This window comes from Symphalangus syndactylus, chromosome 2 (genome assembly GCF_028878055.3).
Source record: "Symphalangus syndactylus isolate Jambi chromosome 2, NHGRI_mSymSyn1-v2.1_pri, whole genome shotgun sequence".
NCBI classification, from domain to species: Eukaryota; Metazoa; Chordata; class Mammalia; order Primates; family Hylobatidae; genus Symphalangus; species Symphalangus syndactylus.
In genome coordinates this window covers 140887327-140901471 of record NC_072424.2, presented here as the reverse complement: position 1 = coordinate 140901471, position 14145 = coordinate 140887327, and the positions used below count along the sequence as shown (strand labels likewise).

General features: G+C 47.0%; 1 pseudogene; it reads right to left on the bottom strand.

Annotated features, from left to right (window-relative positions):
- Window positions 1-1581: 1581 nt before the first annotated feature.
- LOC134735904 (large ribosomal subunit protein eL43-like) lies at window positions 1582-1847 on the bottom strand (annotated as a pseudogene).
- Window positions 1848-14145: the final 12298 nt, after the last annotated feature.

Below are 14145 nucleotides of genomic sequence, written 5' to 3'. Positions count from 1 at the left end.
TATGTATTCACATTTCACAAATTAAGCATTTCCTCACCTGCCGGTCGCTCCCGTCCACTGTTCATTCTGAGTTACTTATTCTGGCTGCACACCTCCGAGGTGCCAGGCTTGGGCTCACCCTGCTCATACGTCAGCCCCGGTGCTGCTTCTTGGCTTTCTGTCCTTTTGCCACCCCTCGGGAGTCCTTCTGGTTCCTGCACTTGGAGGTGCCCACACAGAATATAATATCCTGTGACAGGATGTCTCTCCACGTGCAAACCAAAATAGCGACAGCCTCTGTTTGCCACGTTCCTTTCTACACGCATGCTGACATCATGTCTAGTCTCACCTCTCGTCCGTCCCGGCCTCTTTATGGCGCACACTGTGAAGGACTGTGAGAGATCTAAGGTGACTTTTTTGGCTCCTTTATTTGTAAGCTTTGAATCCATTCATATTTTTTCTCCTCATCGCTATTTGAACTCTGTCCCTGGTGGGGAGTCAGATGTAGATGGCTGTCTTGTGTTTTTCAATCCATTGTCCTTTTGCTAAAATAGATATTTAAGGAACTATAGCCAGGGTTGGAAAAGGGGCTCCATTACATTCTAGGAAAGTAACACTATGTAGTCTTGTCTTGGGTGGCGGACTGTCTCGTCACACAATTTCAAAACTAGATGAGACCTTAGAAATCGCCTGGTCCAGTCTCTTTAGTTTACAGCTTGAGAAGTCAAGGTTTAGAGAAGCAAGCAATTGGCCTGAGATCTCACAAGGAGTCTATGCCTGAGTCAGGCTTAGAATTCTGGACTCCTAATCGGGAGAGGTGGCTCGTGCCTGTAATCCTGACACTTTGGGAGGTCGAGGTGGCAGGATCGCTCAAGGCCAGGTGTTTGAAACACCAGCCTGGGCAATATAGTGAGAACCTGGCTCTACAAAAATAAAAAAAAAATTAACTGGGCATGGTGTCGCACACCTGTAGTCCTAGCTACTCAGGAGGCTGAGGTGAGAGGAATGCTTGAGGCAAGGAGTTCCAGGCTGCAGTGAGCTATGATGGTGCCACTGCTGTCCCGCCTGGGCAACACAGCAAGGCCTGTCTCTCAAAATAAAAAATAAAAACGTAATACGTAAAAAGAATTCTGGACTCCTGGCCTCAACTTAGTGTGTGGGTTTTTATAAAGTTTTTATTGTGTTGTTTGTTTGTTTTTTGAGATGGAGTTTCACTCTTTTTGCCCAGGCTAGAGTGCAATGGCTCCATCTCAGCTCACTGCAACTTCCGCCCCCTGGTTTCAGGCAATTCTCCTGCCTCAACCTCGTGAGTAGCTGGGATTACAGGTGCACACCACCATGCTCAGCTAATTTTTTTTGTTTTTAGTACAAAAATACAAAATACATTTTTAGTGTATTTTAGTTTCACCATGTTGGCCAGGCTGGTCTTGAACTCCCGACCTCAGGTGATCCACTCGTCTTAGCCTCCCAAAGTGCTAGGATTATAGGCGTGAGCCACTTTGCACAGCCAGTTATTTATTTATTTATTTTTTTTAACATAACTAAACCCATTTATTGTAGGCTAGTGATGTCTCAAAGAGGAGAGGAGCGTCTACTTGTCTTTTAATCCTTTAGTCATCTGATGGTGGACTTTCTTGTGACAGCAGAAGTGGTGTTAGAGGTCCAGGCACTGCCAGCTACTGTCTTCATGCAGGAACCACAGTGCAGATCCCCAGAGCTCATCTCTTCATCTCAGTTTGATCATGGAAAGAGCAAGTATACTTGACGTGCTGGCTGATTTCAATTTTCTTCGCCGTTTTCCGGAGGGAGGCACTGTAGCGGGTCCCGTATTTACCAACGATTCCAACTCTCTTGATGCATTCAACCATGTTAGTCCAACTAGGTTCGAGCCCAGAGAGCTGAGGTTATCTTTTTAAATTAAAAATATGTACGTCAAAGAAAGAACAAAAGCAACTTCTAATGTCAAGTCAAATCATACATGTTTCCAGTGTTGCATGGCATCTGAGCTATTTCATCCCAGGCATCTTGAATCTCTATTATTATTTACTTCCTCGGGGACCCTTTCTGTTCACCCTGGTTTAGTTGTCCTCCAAACCCAACAGAAGAGCCCAGAGTGGCTCCGGCCAGGACATGCTGATCTCTAAGAGTCACGCCGTGTCTGCACTAGAAGGTCTTTGGCCGTCACCACTGCTAGTGTTGCCTGTCCCACTCTGTTTGAAACTCTCTCTGGATAGGGGTTAGATTTTATTTTTTGACAACTGTAATTGTTAGGAAATTTGTCTTCTAATCAAACAAGCTCTGTCTTCTCATCATCCTCATTATGCCCATTTTGCTCTGTGCCCTTCAAGCAGACACAGCTTGCGGGCAAACAATGGCTAGCATTGAAGAGAAGGTGGGATTTTCATCCTCAGGCATCTGCTCCTGGCCACTTCTCCCCCTGACCTGATCTCAGCTTTCCTAGTCCCTTGACCTGCCTTATTTTGGTTCCTTACTTTATTTGCATTTTCACTGAAACTTTGTCACTCCCCACTGCCATGGACTGTCTTCTGTAGCTTTTTCTTGAAGCTTTCTCTGGGGTACGACTCCTAGTGTTGCCCTCTGGTCTTGTGCCTCTTAATTGTGCAGACAGTGGGCTGTCCCCCAAATCAGGAGTGTATGGGACTGGTCAGTTGCCACATCCTTGCTCAGCCCCATCAGGTAGGGAGTGACCCTTAGGCTGGCTCATCTCAGTTCTGTCCTCTGGAGTGGGGTAGGGTACATCTCACCACTGCTAGTCTTTTGAGAGTGTGGTCCTGTCCCTCCTGTACAGCTCTTCTCTCTCTCCTACACACCCTTTCTTTTTTCTTTTCTTTTCTTTTTGAGACAGGATCTCATTCTGTAGTCTAGGCTGGAGTGCAGTGGTGTGATCTTGGCTCACTGCAATCTTCACTTCCAGGTTCAAGCAATTCCCCTGCCTCAGCCTCCCGAGTAGCTGGGACTACAGGCACCCGCCACTACACCTAGCTAGTTTTTTTTTTTGTTTTTTTGTTTTTTTGTTTTTTTGTTTTTTGTAGAGACGGGGTTTCTCTCTGTTGCCCAGGCTGGTCTCAAACTCCCAACCTCAGGTGATCTGCCCTCCTCGGCCTCCCAAAATGCTGGGATTGTAGGCGTGAACCATCGTGCCCGGCCTCCTACGCACCCTTTCAAAGCATGGATATAAATGAATCGGTAGAGATGTTGTCTGACCTGTGCGCAGGGCAGTGGGGCATTTTCTTTCTTTTACTGGAATATTCTATTTTCATCAGTGCAGACTCATATCCCTTGGCTGTCTTTAGCAGTAACTCATACCTTGAGCTTGGGGACAACAAAATTCCTCCACCCTTCTCCCTCTCTCGCTTGGTCTCTATTCTTTTCTGCCTGTGTCATTTAGTTATTTTTGATCTCTTGCGTCTTGTGTTTATTTGTATTTTTACTTGGATTCATTATTTAGTTGATCGCTGGAATCCTTTTGAATCCTGATTCTTTCATGTGCCTTTATGCTGCCTTCATGCTTTTACTGTGTACAAATTAATATGGGAACATTTTGGGTGTCAAGAGCACAGATGAAAGTTCTCAGTGGGGTACAGGTTAGCAATTCTGTGTCAGCTTGACATATACACTGAGGTCAAGCAAAGAAGTAAATGAGTGGCAGATGCTGGAAGCCAGCTTTCTCCCCGCTGGAGAGGGAAGTTACAGATGCAGAAGGGGAGAGGCTGCTGGATTGAAGTCAGAGACATTGGTGTGAACTCAAGTGTATCTTAGTATAGATGCCAGGAGACGAATACACAAATAATTGAAGCCGCGTGTATACACCGATGGGTGTGCAGAATCGATGTCTAGCTCTGTCTGCCAAGAGGGCCTAGAAGCAAGGAAGTGCAGCCACCTCAAGCACATCTTGAGCCCACATCTTGGTTTCCAAACACAATTCTCCAGTGAGGGGAACCAGGGCTCTTTGGAGAAATGGCTCATTCTAGGGCTGGGTCAGGGAAAATACAGGATGAGCCTGCAGGATCTTGAAGTGGTAAAAAGCAAGGAAGCCCTCAAATAACACGAGGATGGGGGCACGTCAGAGGGGCACAAGGGTCAACCTGAAAAATCTCCCCGAGGCCAACGCTGTAAGAATTTGAGCAAAAAAGAAACTAACATAGTACTGTGTCATAACATAAAGAATACAACAAATACATGAGCTCACATTGACATAAATACATGATTGAATAAATAAATGGGAGAGAAGGAACACATATTTCTTATAATAGAATTCCAAATTATTTACATAGATATTCCCCATCCAAGTTGTGGAGTGCGATTTCACCCACCACCCTACCTGCGCCCTGAGGGTGGCTGGACTTAGTGACATGTTTCCAAAGATAGCGTAGGGAGGAGGAAAAAAGTAGCTACTCTGGACAAACCTGGCAAACACTTCCTCAGCCAGAGGACCAAGGCCGATGTCATCAGTGGCCAACCACACAGAGGGCATGTACCCTTGGTGTGATGTGACAAGAATCACACTTTACCTCTGCATCTTCCTCCCAAACCCATTTACTGCAGTCTATTCATGAGAAAAACATCAGAACAGAAAAACAAGTTGAGGGACATTCTACACAGTAACTGACCAGTAGTGCTCAAGATTGTCAAGGTCATCAAAAACAAGGGCAGATGAGAAGTCACAGAGCAGGGGAGACTTAGGAAACATGACAACAAATGTAGAATGTTCGTGATTATTCTGTGTATCTAAGATTATTCCCCCCAAAATTATTAAAAATAAAAAGAAGCTGGGTGCGGTGGCTCATGTGTATAATCCCAGCACTTTGGGAGGCTGAGGTGGAAAGATCGCTTGAGCCCAAGAGTTCAAGAAGAGCTTGGGCAACACAGGGAGACCCTGTCTCTATAAAAATTAAAAAAATTAGCTGGGCGTGGTGGTGCACACCTGTAGTCCCAGCTACTTGGGAGGCTGAGGTGGGAGGATCACTTGAGCCCAGGAGTTTGAGGCTGCAGTGAGCCGAGACAGTGCCACTGCACTCCAGCCTGGACAACAGAGTGAGACCCTGTCTCAAAAAAAGAGAGAGAGAGAAGGGAGCATAAACAGTATATATATATATATACATATATATACACACACTTTTTTTTTTTTTAACAAAAAATGTCCCATAGGACAAGAGCAAGAATCCAGTGGAATTCTACTGGTGACCTCTGTCGGTAGGGATCAATGCAATAATCAGCATTCTTCCACTGAATTGGATCCACCACGGATCTTCCTACTTGTGGGCTAGGCAAACACCCAGGCTGGGCTTCTCCAGCTGTTGAAGCTGTGTCTTGGGCACCCAAGTCTCTTCTGCGACAGTGTGAGGGCGAATGCAGTGCCAGAGCCTGGTACTTCCAAGGCCATGGTTTCTACTGTACTCAGCTACACTGAGCCCAGCCGTCATTTAGAACTTTTTTTGGCTGGGGGCGGGGATAGGAAATCTCCACTTAGAAATCCACTCGCATTTCAAGCTATACACATCTAAATCCAAGATCCACATTAGGGTGCCCTTGTGAGCCCATCTTTTCTCTGTGTCTCTGTTACCAGACTCCTGCCACCCCTGAAGCCTGGACTAATAACTTCTGGGCCATCTGAGAGTTTCTTTTGTCCCCAGGATTCAGCCCGTCTCTGACCTGCCGGTGAAGCTGCTTCCCGTCACCTGTTTCCATCTCCCATTCGCACAGCAGGTGATTCCACTTCCAGAACTTCTGAAGGCAATGTCCTCCCCCATCCTGTGTCCGCAGAACTTCCCTGGTCCTTGGACCATTTTCCTTGGAAGCCTCAATGTCTGTCATTTCCATTCAAATAAAACCTCCAGCCCTTGGCCCAGACTCCACAGCCCTCCACTGGGGTCCCTTCCCGCCTAAGGTGCAGATGAAGCTGAAGCTGGCTCTTCTGTCTTCTCCCCAAACTCGTCCTGTCATGGGGCCCTGGCCACTCTTGCCTCTCAGCTTGCTTCATGCGAGATGTTCTGTTTGGCATTCCCTCCTTTCTCCTGGACACAAACTCACATCCCTCCCACTCTTCACACTCCTTGAAGAGGCTTTTGATTCAAGTTGTCTTGAGGCCTCCACGTCACCCCAGCTATTTTAGCGACTCCTTGACATTTCTGAACAGCCATAAAGAATATGTTTCTTCTGTTTCTGTAATTCTTGTTTTCAGTACCTTATTTGAATGTAAGCTTTTTGGGTTCAGGCTCTGTGTCCTTTAACAACTTTTTATTTATACACAAGGAGTTCGGTAAAGTGTTATTTGAACGACTTTTTTTCTAAACACGAAGCTTGATAAAGTGTTACTTGAACACAATGAGTGTCCAGTTAAAAATGTTAATTTTTCAGTTTGTTGAATGTGCGACCTTCACCGTGGACTGACTGAAAGTCGGTGCTGCCTGACCGGGATTTGATCTTTCTCTACAGTCGACAGTTTCAAACGCAGACCTTGCAGTGCCCCTGGAGCCACCTCTTCAGGACACCAGGACTCACACCGTCTGCGTGATCAGCACCCACGTGGCCTCCTCTCACCTGAGGGCCGGATCCACCAGCCTGAGACGCACCCAAGCCAACGTGAGCTAACTGTGCAAAGAGAGCCCCACAAGACCCCATAGGAGAGGCCCTGCCGAAGAAGCATAAAAGAGAATATCGACATTGTTCCCTTGATCTGCGAGTTCTATAACACTATCAAAAAAGCCTTTAAGTTTTCAGAGCACAGTTTGTACTTGGTAAACCCAACCCACACTTCAAAGATCTACCCTTCTCCAGATACAAGCTTTAAAAGAAGCTGTCTGGCCGGGCGCAGTGGTTCATGCCTATAATCCTAGCACTTTGGGAGGCCGAGGTGGGCGGATCGCCTGAGGTCAGGAGTTCGAGACCAGCCAGGTCGACATGGTGAAACCTCGTCTCTACTAAAAATACAAAAATTAGTCGGGCATGGTGGCACGCACCTGTAATCCCAGCTACTCAGGAGGGTGGGGCAGGAGAATCGCTTGAACCCAGGAGGTGGAAGTTGCAGTGAGCAGAGATGGCGCTACTGCACTCCAGCCTGGGCAACAGAGTGAGACTCTTGTCTCAAAAAAAGAAGCTGTCATGGTATTTCCTTTGCTTCTTGACGATTGGTCGCCACTCTTACCAAGCTCCCTCAAGCAATGTCTTTTCCTTTAATATACAGAAAGGCCATTCTCAGAATCTAGTACTTATTTATTTATTTATTTATTTTTGAGACGGAGTCTCGCTCCTGTTGCCCAGGCTAGAGTGTAGTGGCGCAATCTCGGCTCACTGCAACCTCCGCCCCCCGGGTTCAAGCGATTCTCCTGCCTCAGCCTCCCTAGTAGCTGGGATTACAGGCATGCGCCATCTCGCCCGGCTAATTTTTGTATTTTTAGTGGAGGCAGGGTTTTTCCATGTTGGCCAGGCTGGTCTCGAACTCCTGACCTGAAGTGATCCACCCACCTCGGCCTTCCAAAGAGCTGGGATTACAGGCATGAGTCACCATGCCCAGCAGAATCTAGTACTTTTTCTCATTTCAGTATTGCCACTGTGTATCCTGTACTAACATTCTCTGTTCCTCTCTGAATGTTCACATGAAAATGGCGTTTTTCAATCTCTGCATTGTGATCTGAGCCTGCTGCGCAGGAGGCCGGGATGGGGCGAGCGTGAGGAGTGGGATGCAGCCCCGCAGTCTTCACTGAGTGCTGCTGGGATGGCCCTGTGTCCTCTGTGTGTGAGAGAGTGTGTTTGTGAGTGTCTGTGTGTGGGAGTGTTTATTGTGAGTGTGCATGAGTGTCTGTGTGTGTTTATGTGTGTGAGTGTATGAGTGTGTCTCTGTGTGTGTTTTTGTGTGTGTATGTCGGTGACTGTGTGTTTATGTGTCTGTGCGTGAGTGTCTCTGTGTGTATGTTTATGTGTGTGTGTTATGTTTTTATGTGTGTGTGTTTATGTATGCGTGTTTGTTTATGTATACGTTAGTCTGTGTGTGTGACGATGTCTGTGAATGTGTGATTGTATGTATATAGTTATGTCTTTGTGTGTGTTAGTGTGTATGTCTATGATGTGTGAATGTGGTTTTGTGTGTGTGTGTATGTGTGTTTTTAATGTGGTTTTGTGTGTGTGAGTGTGTATGTGTGTTTTTATGTGGTTTTGCGTGTGTAAGTGTGTTTGTATGTGTGATTATGTATGGGAGTGTGTGATGATGCATGCAAGTGTGTGATTATGTGTAGGAGTGTGTGTTTATGTGTTTGTGTGTGTGCATGTGTGTATGTCTATGTGTGTGTGAGCATGTGTTTCTGTGTGTGCACACATGTGCTGTGTGTATGTAGAGAAACAGTTCCCAGCTGGCTCTACCCTAGAGGCCTGGGGAGGAGGGTGGCACCGGGGCGGGGAGCTGGAGGGGGCGGGGCCGAGCAGGAAGGGGCGGGGCCAACCCAGAGGTGATTCTAAGTCTGCAGCTTGGGATCCAGTGCGGCCCCACGGGGAACTGCTGCCTGTGTGCAACCCTGTGGCCTTCCTTGGCAGCAAGTTTGTGAATCATGCCCACATCTGTGCTTCACGTTTCTCCCTCCCATTTCAAGCATGGTCATTTAACCCCTCCAGGAACCTCAACTTTCTAATCTGTATAAGGGCGACAAATTACAAACGTGAATATTGAAGGGGGTGGGAATGTGCCTGGAGGGGCCTTGTTGGTGTAAAGCACTTGAACGTCACACAGAGTTTCTCTCCCCAGGGTCCAGCAGTGCCTATGACATCTTTAAACAATGTACGTGCCACATACATAGCTGCACAATATAGCGTGTTTCTACTTTTCTCTGAAACTGAAGGAATGAGAGGAGAAAGGAAAAGAATGTGGTGTTTAACTTTCCGCAAATTCACAGGCTGTCTCCGCTGTTCACAAGCTGCTGTTTCGTGGGGAGTTGACCTTTCAGCTCCCTGGGTTATCCATGGCTTTGATCAATCTCTGGAAGTTCACTTATTGGCTTTAAATTGATCTATTGATTTAGTAAAAGTCACATATCATCATCCCTGGCTCAGGACAAAGCACTCAATTTATCTCCAGTTTGGCAAATGTCATCAATAATAGATGTTTTGCTGATTCTACTGGGTGACTAATTTCCATGGCCTGCTCACAGGAAACTTGTTCCTGTCACAGTCCAGTCTCTCTGCGTAGAACTTACAATCACAGCCTGTCGGCTGGATCCTGTCTGCTTAGGCCCCTCATTACTTAGTCTGACTATCACCTGAGTCCCTTGTCTTAGGAATGACGAGGCCAGCTGCAACCCGTGTTGGGAGAGGTGGGAGTAGGGCTTGGCAGAGTGGAATTGGGGTGCAGTTGCAGGCCTGCTCTCCCCACTCTCCATTCCCTTCAGTCCCCAGTGGCTGGCTGAGTAAGCCTCCCCCTGAGAGGCTGGCGGGGTTGCTGGGAAGCAGTGGAAATGAGGTCATCAGCAAGTGTGGATTCACTTCCTCTGGACTTTTGCAGCCAAGCAGGCAAAAAAAAAAAAAAAAAAAAGAAGAAGAAGAAGAAGCTGCATGTCCAGCTGAAGGGCGTCTGAATGCTCTCCATGATCTTCTTTCTTCTTGCTAACACAGCACAGCCTACAGAGCCACACGCAGATGCGTGTGCAAACCAGCACTTCTGCACACATGCATGCCTGCACAGGCTTCCCTCAGTCTGTCCCCTACCTGGTCCTCCCACACTGTTGGAGTGAGTGGCCAGGAGGCAGAAGGCCAGCAGTTCTGGAGGAGTTATCAGCATTTGCTGTTTCTGCACATTTAGCCCCAAATCTTAGAGTTTTGTCCACAGCTCCTGCCAGGGGCTGGCCAGGCCGGGAGCCTCCATGCCAACTCTGCATGTCCTTTGGGGAAATGAGAGTCAGCCTGCTGAAAATCAAAAAGGGAAATGAATCTAGCAAGCTGCATTCCTTTCTTCACCCTTTCATATACCACATGCCACCCCCGTTGGGCACCGTCTAGACCCTTCAGTGTCTCTGCTAATGAGGAGACAGTTTCTCCTGTGTCTGGCACATGTTTTCTGCAAACCACAGAGAGGAGATACACGGAGCAAGTGTCTGATCTTCCTCCTCTTCCCCCAGCATTGGGTAGCACCAGTTCAAAGAAAAGCACAGCATTTCCTTCGTCATGACTTTGTGAGGGCAACTACACCTCCTGGAGACACTTCCTCAAAAGTGACATCTCCATTCCTAAAACGCTGACCGACATTAATCCCACTTAAAGCTCTAGTGCCTTAGAAGGGATCATGTACCGACATCTCCTATTTTTTCCTTACGGTTTTAGTCTTCTATGTGTAAAGGAAGACTTCGTCTCTTAATAATTAATTATGATCGCTATTTAAAGCATTCGTAGCTATAATCAGAAACCTCAGCCTTGTCACCATTTTCCAAAGAGAGCTCCATTATTATACATTTTGATGCCCGCTAGTCTGAAAGAAGCTCAAGGAAAAAGGAATGCAATGTTTTGTCAGTCTTTATTTAAGCTCCATAACAAATTTTTACTCTGAAAAAAATTTGTTTAGTTATTGTATAGAGTTGCTGATATTCCTCAGATTCCTATGCAAATTGTATAAGATGAGTGAGGCCCGTTCTTACAGACACGTGCAGCCTTGGAGTGAAATACACAGGCTCTGTCGTCAAGCTTGTCACTGCTGCACTCAGTGAAGATTTCGGTTCATTTCTTGCCCCAGATCTTCTGACTCTTGCCGGGTTTCCAACTATAGGACAGAAATGATCTCATTAGCACCCCACATTCTTCATCCTCTTCCGGTTTCCTCACTCCTGACCCTGAAGAGCCCTGAGCTCTTCAGGCAGAAAAATAAGGGCTGAAACTCATTGCTGACGATGTTTAGGAAAGGTCAGGAATTCCAGTTTACCAAATTTTTCTTAGTTTTTTTAAACTTGGGTTTTGGCAAAGATTTTTGGCCTGAGGATGTGCCTCACCTTCAAACATTCAAAGGATGGAATAGAAAGTAAAGAGAATGAGGTGACGGCCCGGTGTGGTGGCTCACGCCTGTAATCCAAGCACTTTCGGAGGCCAAGGTGGGCAGATCACCTCAGGTCAGGAGTTCAAGACCAGCCTGGCCAACATGGCGAAACCCCATCTCTACTAAAAATACAAAAATTAGCTGGGTGTGGTGGTGCATGCCTGTAATCCCAGCTACTGGGGAGGCTGAGGCAGGAGAACTGCTTGAACCCGGATGGTGGAGGCTGCAGTGAGATGAGATCACGCCAGTGCACTACAGCCTGGGTGACAGCAAGACACTGTCTAAAAAAAAAAAAAAAAAAAAAGAAAAGAAAGAAAAGAAAGAACGAGGTGAGCTGAAGTGTGTTTTTAAAAATTACACAAAGTTCATTTTCCAAGACTTTGCCACCACAGAGGATTTAATAGTATATCATTAATTCCAATGTACTTATGATTTGATTTGCAAGACTTCTTTCAATGTAGATATTTCTAGGGAAAGTGAAGCACGAGGTTTCAGCCTGGCCATAGGTTTTTGATTCTGAGGGTCCCCTGGTTCCCCTGTCACAAATGCTAAAGGATACTCTCTATGGATTTTCTTGGGAGGGCTGAGGTGTGGGACTGAAAAGGAGCCTGCAGGCACAGTGGTCCCCAGTTTCCTGGAGTCTCTTACTGGGTTGCAGAACTCAGAGTTTCAGTCTGAATGTTGAGATATAGAGGCTGGAGAAGAGCTGTGGTGTTGGCGAATCTGTTCTAGCACTGAATGATGTCCTTTCCTCCCTGAACATCTTAGCAAGTCTTCTCTTAGTAACTGCAGATGGGACATTGGGATGTGGCCATGGACGCAGCAGTTCCTCCAGGGACTGTCCATGAGAGACAAGGAGGGTGACTGCAGAAGGCCTGTGGCTGACAGGGCCCTTCTTCCGCCACCTGGAAGTAGCTACTGTGATATCCTCCTGAGCTGGCTGGGGACATGCGTGTCTACTCTCAAAGGGCTGTGGTCCCCTAGAACACGGCGAGAGGCCAGTGGGATATAAGGAGGGTTAGGGAGGTTGCATGGGGTAAAAGAAAAGACTCCAGGTTTGGACCTCAGGGCTGGTTCTTATTTGTTTTGCTGCCTTGAGGAAGAAAATTGCTTAACCTCTGTGACCCTCTGCTCCTATTGCAAAATGCAGATGCTGATGTCCATCTTTTAGGTCTTTGTGGGGCTGTGCCACTGTAAATGCATATCATAGTGTCTGCCACATAGAGCTGCTCAACACGTGGGGATTACTGTGAAGATTTGATGAGTCCTGGGAAAGGCCCCACATTAAAATGCTCTTCCCCACTGACCTGTGTCCATTAATGAAACTCCTGCCACCACTGGGTCATTAGATTTTGTCCTTGGAATGCTCCTGTTAGGACACAAACCATCCTCCAGGGGCTGGGGGGAGAGAGTTGGGAAAGAAACGAATTGCCCAGGGGGAAACGCCTTTGGTGGAACAAGTTTATCAAGTCAGCCAGTCAGCCCTGACAACTGGACAGACTGACAGACCAGTTTAGAGGGGTGGTGTGAGAACAGAAAGGAAGAGGCCTGGCCCCAGATGAGCTGGGCGGGTGGAAGTGGGCAGGGGGTAGGGACTTAAAGACTAAATTACAAAATATTCACAGTGTCCAAAGAGCTGAGAGACAGGGGACACATTTATCTTTAAACAATGTTAGTTGTTTGCAAATAATGTGCTCATTGTATTCTTTGTTTTTTGGGGTCAGGATCTTGCTCTGTCACCCAGGCTGGAGTGCAGTGGCTGATCTGGGTCAGTGCAACCTCCGCCTCCTGTGTTTGAGCAATCCTCCTGCCTCAGCCTCCCGAGTAGCTGGGATTATAGGCATGCACCACCACACCCAGCTAATTTTTGTATTTTTTGTAGAGAAGGAGTTTTTGCACAGGCTGAGCTCCTCAGCTCAAGCGATCCACCCGCCTTGGCCTCCAAAAGTGCTGGGATTACAGGCAAGAGTCACTGAGGCCAGCCTGTATTTTTATTTAACTTCTGATAACTTTCTAGGTAAGAAACTTTACATTTGAAGCAATGGGTCCAAATGTCAATGTGAAAAAAAAATGCAGTAAATATACAACAGGTGTCAAAGAATTCTGGAAACCCAGAACAAAAATAGTAAATATATGTGGAGCAGGTGCGAGTGGAAGGCACCTACCATATGGCACTGGACCAATATTTGTAGACTGATAGGGAAGAGGGGCCTTCCTAACCATTAAGAGACGAAGTCTTCCTTTACACCAGGAGCACCTGGGGCTCCTGGATAAATGATATGATGTCACAGAGCCTTAGAGACAGAGTATTTTGCTATTTTCTCCTCATCTTAACCACCCCTCAATTGTTCACTGAGCACTTACTGTTTGTAAGGCACTGTGCTGGGTGCTGGGAAGAATGAAAACTGAGAAAATGGGTCCCTCCTTGAAGAAGACACCTACTGGGCAGCCTTCTCAGCCAGTGACCCCCAAATTTAGCAAACTCCTTCTTCTAGCCTCTCCATCCACCCCCTAAGCCAGCGACATAGCTGCCACATTTAGCTACATGACCTGCTTCCCTGAGCAAAGTTGATTTACCTGACTCAAGAGGGGCCAGTCAAACTCTGTATTCCAGGACTTAGGCATCCAGATTCAGAGATGCAAGTCGGTTTCAACTGCAGTTTCAACGGAGGACACATAACTCAAGGGATGCAGGAACATTGCATTTGGCTACAGACTTACTGAGGAGCAAAAAGCCCTGGTCAGCAGAGAAAAGAATAACATAGGCTTGCAGGGAGAAACGGAAAGGGGAGGCTGGGTGACCCTGCAGAACAGGAGAAAATCCAGTTTCATTCCCAATGTTTCCAGTTCCTGCTGCCAGTTCTTCTTCTGGTGCTGCTGCACTCCCTCTCTCTGTTTGGATTTCATGTATAAAAACCTGTCAGCAGTGACTTCAGCCAGGGTCTCTCCACCGCAGCACGATTGAATGTGGGGCTGGATAATTCTTTGCTCTGGGGGCTGTCCTGTGCACCACAGGGCGTTAAGGAGCATGCCTGCCTCCACTCACCAGATACCAGTAGGACCGTCCCTAATGGTGACAACCAAAAATGTCTCCATACATTGCCACATGTCTTCCGGGGGCAGGAAATTGTTCCTGGTTG